The sequence below is a fragment of the Anguilla anguilla genome, chromosome 19 (genome assembly GCF_013347855.1).
Source record: "Anguilla anguilla isolate fAngAng1 chromosome 19, fAngAng1.pri, whole genome shotgun sequence".
NCBI classification, from domain to species: Eukaryota; Metazoa; Chordata; class Actinopteri; order Anguilliformes; family Anguillidae; genus Anguilla; species Anguilla anguilla.
Genome location: NC_049219.1, coordinates 9,363,176 through 9,376,191, shown reverse-complemented (window position 1 = coordinate 9,376,191; position 13,016 = coordinate 9,363,176). Strand labels below are relative to the sequence as shown.

The 13,016-nt window shown below is 42.8% G+C and overlaps 3 long non-coding RNA genes across 3 annotated transcripts in view; 1 reads left to right on the top strand and 2 right to left on the bottom strand.

Annotated features, from left to right (window-relative positions):
- The window catches only part of LOC118219320, a 14,900-nt gene extending 8,247 nt beyond the window's left edge, over window positions 1-6,653 (bottom strand). The window contains exon 1 of the long non-coding RNA XR_004763681.1: window positions 6,629-6,653. This is a non-coding gene — a long non-coding RNA (uncharacterized LOC118219320). The remainder of the gene's footprint in view (window positions 1-6,628) is intronic.
- Window positions 294-4,115, top strand: LOC118219328. The gene is made up of 3 exons (XR_004763699.1): window positions 294-430; window positions 2,490-2,530; window positions 3,119-4,115. It is a non-coding gene; the product is annotated as an uncharacterized LOC118219328 (long non-coding RNA).
- On the bottom strand, window positions 4,855-6,622 carry LOC118219363. The gene is made up of 2 exons (XR_004763749.1): window positions 6,504-6,622; window positions 4,855-4,935 (listed from the first exon to the last, which is right to left on the bottom strand). It is a non-coding gene; the product is annotated as an uncharacterized LOC118219363 (long non-coding RNA).
- Window positions 6,654-13,016: the final 6,363 nt, after the last annotated feature.

The window sequence follows — 13,016 nt, the reverse complement described above, 5'->3', positions numbered from 1 at the left end:
TTGTATTGTGGAAAAATAGGAATATCATGTATCATCGCTTATCATGGAGGCAGCTATGGTAACGGGGCACGGTCTGTCAATCATAGCTAACTGACAGTTCTCATTACCACGCCCAGACAGTTCGGATCAACTTTTTTAGTGGGGAATTTAGGCTTAGAAAAATACATTGTTTTAAAATACATTTAAATTACTGAATAATAAATAAATAAAAATAATGCAGATTTGTTTTGTTTTTGCCTAAAGACAACTGGCGTCACATTCAACCACCATGTTACTCCTTTAATAGACTGGTATCGTTTCCCTGTCCGCAAGGGGGCAAACAGCTCAGAGGCTGGATGGCTGGAGTCGTTCACAATCCTGAGCGCGCACGTGAGCGCGCTCTGGAGTGGTAAATGTCGGTGGGGAGAACAGAACGGCTGTTTCATAAGAGGTAACTGGTAACAGCTCCTAAGCCTTTCCACGGTCGCCTAGGGTCCTGTGCACTTAACTGGCATTCTAGTTTCTGTTAGTACTGTTGCTTGGTAACCCTGATACTTTTCTCAAGATCAGGTTTTTTGTACAAGGAGCCGTCGGCTGGTTTGAAAGCAGTTGAACGCGCACTGAGTTTATCTTTCACGTTTCTATTGAAGGCTTTTGGTCGGGCTGTGTTCAACTCTGTTGCTTGGCACATGTGTATCGATCCAAAAACTAATTGAGTCTATTGTGACATCACAATACTCGGCAGGGTCCGGGGTCGCGTCCTCTGAGCAGCGCTGCAGAGAGCTCACTTGCTTTTGTGCTTTCTGTCAATGCCGTGTATATTCCGCGGCAGCAGAAAGACGGAGGCATGATTAGAGTTGCCATTTTGCTATTAGGCCTGTCTGTTGCATTATCCCCGTTAGGCTGATACCCCTAGCAGTTGTTATATTTTTTTGTGATTCCTTGGATTTATACAATATTATGTCATCTGTATACATGGATAGTTTGTATTCTTGATTGCTGATTTGTAAACTGGTGGTGGAATCTAATATTCTGATTTTGCAGGCTTGTGGTTCTACTGCTAGCTTAAGTAATAGTGGTGACAATGGACAACCCTGTTTTGTGCCTGGATGTAGATTGAATGGATGTGAATTATGCCGTTTGTAGATATAGAGACGTGTGGATTGTTAAAATAATATTTATTTACTCTGACTCTGTCTTTCTCTCTCACACACACACACACTCAGACACACACACACATTTATATATACACACACACAGACACACAATCTTTTCTCTCTCTCTCTTTCACATACGCACACACACATATATGCACACACACACACACAAATATATATGCACCAGCACACACACAGACACATACATGCACAGTCTCTCCTCTCTCTTTATTCCTTTCTCACACACAGTTTCTTCTTTCTCTCTCACGCACACGTACATGGACATACACACACTGTCTCTCTGTCATACACCCACATACACACACACAGTCTGTCCTGTCTCTCACACACTCACACACAGACACACACACACAAACAAACACCCACACACACTCAACAGCTCACGTAGCGTGTAAATATCTGTCCTCGGTGGCCTACCTGTTTCAAGGCTGAGCTGTTGTTGCTTCTATTTCCACTTCAACAATAACAGCACTTATAGTTCAGCAGGGCAGCTCTAGCAGGGCATAAATTTGACAAACTGACTTGTAAGGAAAGGTGGCATGACAGTGCCATGTTAAAAGTCACTGAGCTCTTCACTATGATCCATTCTACTGCCAATGTGCCTGTGGGCCACCATCTTATATCCGTGCGGGGGAACGTGTACAATAGATACAGTCGTAAGGGTGTTGTGGTTTGTACACAGTCCCGGATTCACTGTCACCAGTTCTGCTAGCTCTCCTGTGCCTGGGGAGAGGAGGGGGGCCATGCAGCTCCCCTGTCCCATTAGAAGGGGGGGGGGGGGGGTCTCTTGGTGGTGGTGGGGGCTTCTACAGGTGGCCATTTGGACAATTAGAATGTAGCGTGAAATGTGAGCTTTTCTCAGGAAGGCAGTTGGGGAGAAACATTTGGGGAGAGCTGCTTAATAGAGTCCTGGAAGCCATAGACATTTCTGTGTGAAATGATCTGCTCGTGTTCTTTATCAGAACAGATACTGACACTGAGCAAGAGTGTCTGTTTTATGTTGTGTTCAGTCATAGTCAGTAGAACTTAAATTCACCCCCCAGGGAAAATTGTGGGTAACAGAAAAAATCTGCATGTATTTGTCAGCCTTTAAAAAATCGACTTTCATGTTATGGTGGGGTTCTATTACTTGCTCTGCTGTAATTCCATTTTTTGTCCAGAAAATCATTCACCTGTAGCACCCTGAACTAATTCCACCAATGCAGTCTTTCCAACCATCTTTTAACAAAGATTGTTAATGCCTCTGTTTTCATTTACATAATGTATGTTCATATGTAACATATTTTGATTATATTTTATTTTAAACATTCCCCCCCCCTTTTTTCTCTCCAGCTTGTCTGCAGAAGCAGGAAGTCCCCAAATGGAGGCACTGTGTAAGCATGAGTTTGGTTTTGTTTGTTTTTGTTTCTGTGCACCACATTTGGCATATATTAGTGTATTACTACTGCCAGTCTTACATACTGCTACCTTTCTGCAATCAAATGAGTTCATTTGATTGCGTAGTAGTATGGGGGACTGTCAGTAGTAATGCACTAATGGAGAGTGGGGCCCAGTCAAATTTTTTTTTTTTTTTACCTTCAGAAAATTTTGAAATTTGCAAAAAAATATTATAACCCCCATGTTGCATTCTCGGAATTTTCGGGGGGCCAGATTGCCTACCCCTCCACTCACACCACACACACACCTCCCCCGCCCTTGGGGACCACCGACGTTGCTCAGGTGCGGTCTCGGGGAATCGAACCATCAACCTCTACCTCCTGAGGATCGGTTCAGCCCCCTACGCCACATACTCCTTCGCATTTGTCTTTCATTTTTTTGCGCATTTAAACAGAACAATGGACAAAAGCTGCACAAACTGAAAGGAGAGAGGGGGGATTGAACCCCAGACCTTGGCGCTGTGAAACAAGGACCATTCCTCTCTGCCACCGCAACTTCGACGTGTTTGCTTGTCTTTCTTGCAGTGAAATCAAGAAGCTGACTCCTCAGAAATGGAAAAGGGAAGAGGAGGAATCGGGGCTTGAACCCTCAACCTCAGCATTCAAACCCCATGTCAATGCCACTACACCACCATCATGTCTGGGTTCTCAGTCGGTAGTTTCCAGTGCTCTACAGAGACATTGTCAATCGGATGAGATTTATAGATGAAGAGAGTCAAAAGGAGAGAGCTGGGCTCGAACTCTGTACCTCTGTAGCCAGAGGCGGAGACACTACCATTAAGCCACGGTGGGATTAACGAGTTCGGCGGTGATTTTTTGGATAGAAGAAGATGAGCCCAGAGGGACAAAAATTGGGAAGAGCTCTGAATTAACCGAATAACTCCGCATCCAAAGACGACAATTTTCACGACACAATTATCTTTGATATGGTTTTGGAGTCTCTGTGGGAGGAGGGGGCAGGGTTCAGGGGGTGGGGGGAAAGGAGAGGGAGGGAAATTGAACTTACATCCTTCTGCTTTGTGGAGTGAGGTCCTGTTCCCTGCACCACAGAGCTCATCAAGGTTTATACAGACATAAACAGGAAGAGGTCAGCCTTGAGTCACAGATCCAGAGCAGGTGCTCTCCCTCTTGAGCAGACAGGCAAGGCCAGACAAGAGAAGTCATCATGCGTATAGCTTTAACACAAACACTTTCATTAAAAACTCTAATATGTGTTTGCTTTCTTTTAAAGTGTTTTAAAATGTAAAACACGTAGAATTATGTCCCTAAAACACGAAGAAGAGACTGTGGCGAAATATAAACCCACAGCTTATCGTATGTAAGCTACTTTGTGAAGCTTTTGTTATATGTAAGGAATGCTTGTGCTGTTGTTATTTGTGTATTGAACAAGTGATTTGAAGTCCCATCCAATCAGATGATCTAATTACTGGGGTAAAGGTGTGCCTGCGGGTAATTGGTTGGTTTTAAATGATGCCTTTGAATGTTTTCCTTCACCGTGATTAAAAATGAGATGGTTAAGCTAGCCGGTACTACATTTCTGAGAACACTGATCTCCTCTGCTTTCATGAAGTGCTGTGGATGTGTGCTGGGGACAGGGCTTGTAAATGCACATTATTTTTGTTCTAGCCCCACGGTGGTGGAATGACCTTCCTGTGCAAGTCAGAACAGCAGAGACCCTGGCCGTCTTCAAACGTAGACTGAAGACTCACCTCTTCAAGCTACATCTCACCTCATCACCCCCCACTACCCTCTAACATCCATTAAACCTCAACTGAGTAACCACGCGTCATGTTATTTTCATGTAACTAGGTTCATCTACAACTAGGTGGGTGGGGGGTGGGAATTTATATATATTTAAAAAAAAAAAAAAAAAAAAAAGGGGGTACAATTCACACTTTTTGCAAAGTTATACCTATTGTAGCTCTCTTGCAGGAATGTTGTAAAGCGCTTGTCTCTGAGTTTTGTAATGCACTTGTTGTAAGTCGCTCTGGATAAGAGCGTCTGCTAAGAATCTATAATGTAATGTAAATTTAATGAAAGATAACTCAGTGTATGTTCTGCAGTTTCATTAATCTTTGAAAGATGTGCTGTCATTGCTCAATAAAAAATACACAATAAGAACAGTTTTAATTTCAGTAGATATTTATTATTTTGAATTGTGCGCAGCATTAAAAATCTTCATACAAAAAATATTTTTGATCATAACGAAGGAGTGCAGAACTTTTTAAGCCCGACTTGCTCTGCTGTAATGTCATTTCTTGTCCAGCAGAGGGAAGCAAACCCTTCACCTGTAGCTCCCTGCACCAATTCCACTGATGCACACCCCCGTAAACTACAGCTTCCTGCAAACAAAGTTGGGCTCAGTTTAAGCATGCATAATAAATAAATAAATAATACAAATACAATATCAAATTAAGATTACGGTGACACCTATTGATTCGCTAACCTGGAGAAATGGGAAGTGCAATACAACGAATTCATAATCAAAGATATGTAAACAATCTACATATTATGGTAATGCATGGACATGTTCTTTCCTTGTGTGTGTGCGTGTGTGTGAGAGAGAGAGAGAGAGAGAGAGAGAGAGAGAGAGAGAGGAGAGATTGTGTGTGAGAGAGAGGTGAGACTGTGTGTATGAGAGAAAGAGAGAGAGACTGTATATGTGTGTGTGTGTGTGGGCATATATATGTGTCTGTGTGCATGTGTGTGAGAGAGACAGGAGAGACTGTGTGTGTGTGTGTGTGTGCGTGAGAGACAGAGAGAGAGGAGAGACGGCGTGTGTGTGTGTGTGTGTGTATGAGAGAAAGAGAGACTGTGTGTTTGTGAGAGAGAGAGAAAAAGAAAGACAGGAGAGATTGTGTGTGTGTTTGCATATATATGTGTGTGTGCGTGTGGGAGAGAGAGAAGAGACTGTGTGTCTGTGTGGTTCGTGTGCGTGTGAGAGAGAGGAGAGACTGTGTGTCTGTGTTTGTGCGTGTGCAATGCACATGTGTCTGTGTGTGTGTGTATGTGGCAGAGGAGAGTCTTCTGCGTGTATGTGTGTGTGCGTGTGTGTCTGAGTGTGCGTGTTTGAGAGGGAGAGTGAGAAGAGTCTTCTGTGTGTGTGTGTGTGTGAAAGAGAGAGGAGAGACTCTGTGTGTGTGTGTGTGTGTGTGTGTGTGCAACCATATTCATCAAACAAAACAGTACCCTTTCTGCAGCAGTATGTGGCCTGGACATTGAATGAAAACAACAACAATATATACTCACAATCAGACCAAGTTCATAAAATATATAAATATTTCATGTAACAATCCACAAGTCTCTATATCTACAAATGGCACAATTTCACATCCATTCAATCTACATCCAGGCACGAAACAGGGCTGTCAGTTGTGACCACTACTGTACGTACAACATACACTATACGTACAGTACTTATATTTGACCACAGTAATAATAAGACGGTATGAAATCTGGAAAGTCTGGAACATAATGATGGAACAATGCCTGACACGACAGATGCAACATTTAGCCAAATCCGTACATTAACTGTAAGCTGTAGTCACAAAAATATCAGACCAATCAATTCAGCCAAGGAAACCAGCTAGCTATTGCTGCTAACTGAAGTGCATCACTGTAAACATGCCTGCTATCCAATTTATATAAATTAGAGGGACAGCCAGAGAAAGCAAACATGCCTGCCATCATGTTTAGTTAGCTAAACTGACAGTGGCATATAACGAGAATGATTTAAACAAAAAACTCTCTCAAAAGACTTGCATACTTCACGACGTGACCAGAAGCATAAAACATTAGCCACATTAACAGGAGTGGAGTGGCATGGCTGCTTACAACAAAACTAGTTCGCTTACGTTAAGTAGCTGGTTGGCTATCTAGTTAATGTTATCTACACAGCTCGCTAGCTTACTCATTTATTGATGCAATGTAAGGACAACATCGGACATCAAAGAGAAGTGTATTTCCAAGTAAAGTTCAAGTTAGCTGGCAACCATTACACAGTTAACTTTGGTTTGCAACAAAACATGTATTTACCTTTCGGTCGAGCACTGTTGTTGTGCAGCACATGGCCTTTCGAAGTCCAACGTCAGATCCGATTTAGTGATCACAACTACTTACTGACTACAAATCCCATAAGTGCTTTCAAAAATACAAATAATGCGTCTCGGTTGGTCAAAACGTAATCAATTGAATAAAGGGGATAATGGTCATTTCTTAGGTTCTCTGTCCATTTTATGCACTGGAGCTACATTGCGCATTCCGCAAAATGTTTACCTCATAGTTAAACGTATGGATCTTTTTGTAAAATTTCGTTTAATTTTATTTTATAAATTTATAGAAAAATAAAGCAATATAAGTGGTCCATTTTTCATGACAACAAATAATTGTGAAGAACGTTTGTGTGTATTAATTTAATTAATTAAATAGTAATTCGTTTCAATATAGCAACTTACTTATTAAAAGCACGTAACAGCTTAGAAATCCACGGTGGTGATAATAATGGTTGTAATTTATCTTGTAGAACAAAACATGGACCTCTCCTAGACTTACGTTAACCACACACCTTATTTTCGGCAAAAAATTAAATCCCTATGGGGAAAATGTAAATTTAAGTCGGAGCATCTGTATTAAACGACTAGGAAGAGCTCATGCAAAAATGCACTGGCTGAATTATTGCAGGGTACAAGTCAATAGATTTGGCTCCCTCTTGTGGAAAAAAAGCGCACTCGCAACAGAGCAGCCTCTCATCCGCTCACTTGCCATTAATCACCATTTAAGCGCAGAAAAACGCAGATCTCGGATATACATGCACACTAAAATCAGAGTTGAACCAGATTAAGGCAATACTCAAACTAGGGAAGTTCTTATGTAAACAGCTTTTTAATTATCTTAATTGTGGAAAGGTATGAATCTGAGAAAACATTACTGGATTAATACACCAATTTTAATGCTGCGCCCAATTTTAGGCTCAACTTTGGTCCACTCCTATCTCACCCAGTGCCTAATGACTATTTGTATGCATTTTATATTGTTGTGTGTCACTTTGAAATAAACATGTTTGGGACGGCACGGTGGTTAAGTGAAACTTAAGTGGTGTGTGGGCCTGCCTTGCAATGGATTGGAGACCTGTTGAGAGTACAATCCTGCATCTCACTCACTGCATGCTTGGATAGGCTCCAGACCGCGCCCGCCCCAAAAAATGTCTAATCACCATCATGCGCACCTGAAAGCGTTTCTGTGTTCTGTGTTCGTTTCCTGCATCTCATTCAGGTGTGTCTTGGGTGTCTGTGATCTCATCTTCTTCTACCCTCTGAAGCAGCCGTGTGTCTACGACGATGTAGGTGGCACAACGGTATCGTCGTTGTCTTTCAATGCCAAGGTTCCCGGTTCGATTCCCGGGTCCCCTTTATGTTTGTCTTGGATGTTTCACACTGTACGCTTTATAATGCAGAATAAGAGGTGGGTAGCTTGGGTGCTGGAATGGCTCAGCGGGTAAGTGTGCCGTCTCAGAAATTCTGAAATTGTGGGTTCAAGCCCCACTCCTGCAATGTGCCTTTGTCTAATCCCTGTTTCTCATCCACAGGTCCTGATGCGTGAGCAGATCCAGACGGTGTCCGAGAGGGTGCGGCGGCGGAGAGGTAAGTTGGTGGGAGGGGTAGAAGGGGGGCGCTGGCCCCCCGGCGGAGTGGAGGAGGAACGGTGGGGGTGTTGGAGCAGGGGGGAAGAGAGAGGGGGCATCTTACATTTTGAACTGGCCCACAGGCCCAAACAGTTATATTATTTCTATATAGGGAGGGGGGGCCGGCCAGCAAAGACCAGAAATGTAAGATTTCCCCCTCTCTCTTCTCCCCTGCTCTAATACCCCCACCGTTCCTCCTCCACTCCTCCGGGGGGCCAGCGCCCCCCTTCTACCCCTCCCCCCCAACTTACCTCTCCGCCGCTGCCGCCACCGCACCACCAAGGACACCGTCAGGATCTGCTCACACATCAGGACCTGTGGATGAGAAACAGGGATTAGACAAAGGCACATTGCAGGAGTGGGGCTTGAACCCACAATTTCAGAATTGTTGAGACCGGCAAACTTACCCGCTGAGCCATTGCCGACCTCTGGCTCCAGGGCTGCAGAGGGTAGAAGAACCAGTGAGACCCAAGAGTTGCCCAAGAAAAACCAAATGGAACATCCGGGTTCGAACTCACGAGCTTCGCATTCAAAGACATCGACAGTACCGCTACACCACCAGTCAGGCAACAGAACCAAGGGTGCTGCATCGGGGAACAGAAGATGAGAACCCAACAACACAAGAATATCTAAAGTAGACGCGAGATTTGAACACCGACGCTTGGGTTCCAAAGATGGCGACAGTACCCTTGCGCCACCCGCAATCGAGCCGAGGCAGAAACGTTTCAGATGGTAGAGGAAGATGAGAACAGAGAACCGCAAGCGAAAAAGAGGCCAAGAACAAGGCTCGAACCCTGAACGCCCTGCTTCCGGAACCGAAGACGACACCACTAGGCCACGGTGGCCGTTACGCTCGTGCCAGATTTTTTAATATTTTGCTGTGCAGAACTGGAGTTTTTCACAGGAGGGGAAGGTGAGACACATTACAAGCGACACAGCCTGCTTCAGTTTTCATCACGCCCAGTATTTCCTTTCTTGAGATGATGTGGTTAGCCTACTTTTTCTTCTTCTACACATAGACATTTAGAGTCTTGGTTTGTAATGTTGTGTTGTGAATTATTATTATTTTTTTGTCACAAATGAGGTCTGAGTCATTTAGAAGTTTTAGGCAACAGTGAAGCAGAAAAACAATCTTGGGCTCCAAATGGCAAAGGGCGTACCGTCCTACCCACACGAGGTATAACCTGTGCCCCCAAATTATTTAATCTAAAAACAGGTATATTTAATTATTGTGCACTCTTAGTCATCTAATTAATAACAAATTGGGAGTTCCCCGCGCAGGGTAGTAAATGTGTACAGGCAAACAGGCATAGCAGAGAGGGTCTGCCTATGCCAGATGATCAGACCACTGTCACATCACATCATATTGTGGTTGCGGCAGAGAATTGAATTATCCAAAACAAAAGGTTGTTTTGGCAATTTACAGTTCTTTGACAAAACGCCAAAAAAGTTATCAGTTTCCAAATTGTAATACTTACAAGTTGTCTTTTGCACATGTCAACATACACAGAAAATAGCTGGCAATCACATTCGTGGTTAGGTGATGATACACAAAATGCATTATGGGTATCTAATCTGGACAGACACATCCAGATCACCTTGGGCGGAATTAATGCTGGAAACGGTTTGTTTGCGGCCATGAACGACACTCATCAAGCAGCCTAGCAGGAAGCCAGCGTCGACTCGTTTGCTCCCAGGACAAATCACCATTTTAATATCGCTTTGGGGAGAGCTTTCCACACGAAACATCCGAGTAGGTCTAACAAGTCTGTGGGAGAGCACGAACAAATCAACAAATGGATCTGAGGAAGCGATTTTTTTTTTTTTTTTTAATGGAGGACTGTTTAGTCACATCGTTTCGGAACAGCAAGTGCCTGGTTTACACCACGTTCCTCCATCTGTGGAATTAAAATCAACTCAACCACTGACCTAAAAATTTGGTGGGCTGAAACGGAACAAAACGTGGTTGGTTACTGGAAACCAGTCTCGCAAACTGACACTTTCAAGATGCGGCCTGATAATGGCACAAACCAGCATTGCTGAACGACAGCGATTCAAAAAAATTGAAGCTAGAATAATTGGTTGGGAAAACAGCCTCCATAAACACTGGCCATTACATTACATTAGATTCATCCACAGTGTAAGAGAACATACAGACAGGTAACAAATTAAAGGAAAAACAAACGTGGTGTTTTAGTAAGTTGTTGGGCCACCACAAGCCACCAGAACCACTTCAATGTGCCTTGGCATAGATTCTACAAGTTTCTGGAACTCTACCCAAGGAATGGAACGCCATTCTTCCAAAAGTTAGTCCCTCATTTGGTGTTTTGATGGCGGTGGTGGAAAGCGCTAACACATCAGTCCAAAATCTCCAACAGGAGTTCAAACCCTAGATTTCAAGCCTTGGAAAACTGCTACCAGGCCCCAGTTTACTATTAACTAATATAAAAACACAGCTTGTTTATCCAGTGCAACCTCAGCTCAGATTCCTATCAGCAGAATGTGTGAAGAGACTCTTTTCCATGACCTCGTGAAGTTAAATATTGTTTCCCTGTGCGATCCCTGGCTGCTCAAACCTGCAAATCAGGCTAGAGATGCACTTCATTCGTTCGTAGGACGTGTGAAAAGTGGACGCCACTTTAGTGACGATCCCTTAATGTGGGCGTGTGCTTTTTGCAGAGTTGTTTAAAGAGACCAGCTGTGATGACAGCTCGTGCAGTGGAGGACCAAGGCTAGAATTAAACTGGAAAATCTACAGTTTTAACATGCATGTCCTTTAAAACAATTGGATGACTCAGACATACACTCAGAGGTTGACTAGCTATTTCAAATGGGTATAACCCCAATATTTTGCCCCTAAAAGAATAGGAAGGGGAGGGGGCAAATACCTTTTGTTACTTTTACTTTTTTATGTTTTCTGTATTGTCATTACCAATTTCTTCAGTGGCTCAGAAAATGGTTTATTCAAAACAGCTGTACAGTAATGTATATCACCTTTCAAACAATTGTTCTGGACCTGATATTTAGAAGTAACTTTAATATTTAATGTGATTGTAATTGTCTTAACACTGTTGTTTTGTGTTCAATGACATTTAAATGTCTGAATATCCAAATACATTGATGATTAAAAAAATGATGATTTTTTTTTAGATATTTGCAATATATATTCAAAATATGCTCCTTTCTAATATTTCAAATTATAATTATATTATGAATAAGATAAAAATATTATATATTTGTATTTCCATTCCATCTGTGATAATATGGTATTAGTGTGAGGAGACCTTACAGATGGCTATTCTGGGCAACAGTCTTTGAATCACCCATCTCCATGCATGACACTAAACACAACTCGGACTGAAAGGAACTGTGAAGAAGTGATTCACAAACGAGGGACAAATGAATAAACTGAACGAATATTTACGTGTAAATTGAACAAAAAGAAGGGGAAAAACGACACGTGGCATTCATTATGCACTGCCTTTTTTCTTTTCTTTTCTTTTCTCTTCTTTTCTGAGTTCAGGCCTCAGTAGTGGTGCAGGCCTGGACCCAGCATCTGGAAGTGATCTTGCGCCGCTCTCTCAGAGCGGGCTAAAAACAAAGGCTTTCAGTGCTTTAGACTTAATTAAGGGCCAGGATCTTCAGCCAATCAGAACATCCACGAGGACCCTAATCAACCCCCCAAAAAAACCAACACTATTTACTAAACACAGCCAGGAACCACAGTAAAGCTTAACGCTCCACTGAACCCCTTTCCTTCGAATTTCTACGATTAGCAGGGGCTGGTCGTTCCTTCGGCTTCGCTAACACGCCGTTGTCCCTGAACGCTGCAGATAACACCCAAAATCCCGTCAGCGTTTTATGACTGCCAGGGCGCTGCCCATGATGCACGATATTGGAAAGCATCCTTTTCAAAAAAAAAAAAAAAAAATCTATTCACTAAACTGTCAGCAGCCCTCATTCTTTGTTATGTTACGTAGATTTAAAAATAAACTATTACCTTCGAACAGAACACCAAATTCAGTCTGACTTAAACTGGCCGTGTTCAGCATGCAGATCCCAAACAGGCCGCCAGTTCGTAAAATAGCAGCAGTTTCCCCAGTCTGTAACACACCACTTGTCTCTGTCGGGAGAAATACATACAACAGACAGCAGATGGAGGACGGAGAATTCTTATATACAGGCACCGATAGCAGGATGCCGGGCCGCCGAGCGGTCCCACTATCTGGCAACCCTCAATACCACAGCACCACCCGGGAGGTCCCAGGTCAACACGACAGAAATATTTCCAGCCAGACACATGCATTCTTGCTTGTGTTCTGCATTCAGAACATTCTCTCCCGTACCGCACCGTCTGATTTTTAAATTTTTTTTTTTAATTAAAAACTGGCCTGTAGGGATGGGCAAAAAAATCACACACATATAAACACACACACATCTTCCTATGAAACCACTCTCAAATAAATGGATCTAAACTTCAATAAAAATGGCGGAGAAACAGGTTCTGCAGGTGGCACAGATGTATAAATCATATTGAAAAAAGAGGAAAGACACATAGATATACTCCATATACAATAGATAGAAGCAAATACATATTTCAAATGCATGTTTTTCGAAAAGCTGGCTATCTGTGCCTTCCAGAGCACCTGTCAATCACCTGGAAAACATACTAATGCTTCATAATCATTGGGGGGGTGAAACTGGAGTTTTAAAAGCAGAAGTTGTGAGCGGTCTCTGCATGCG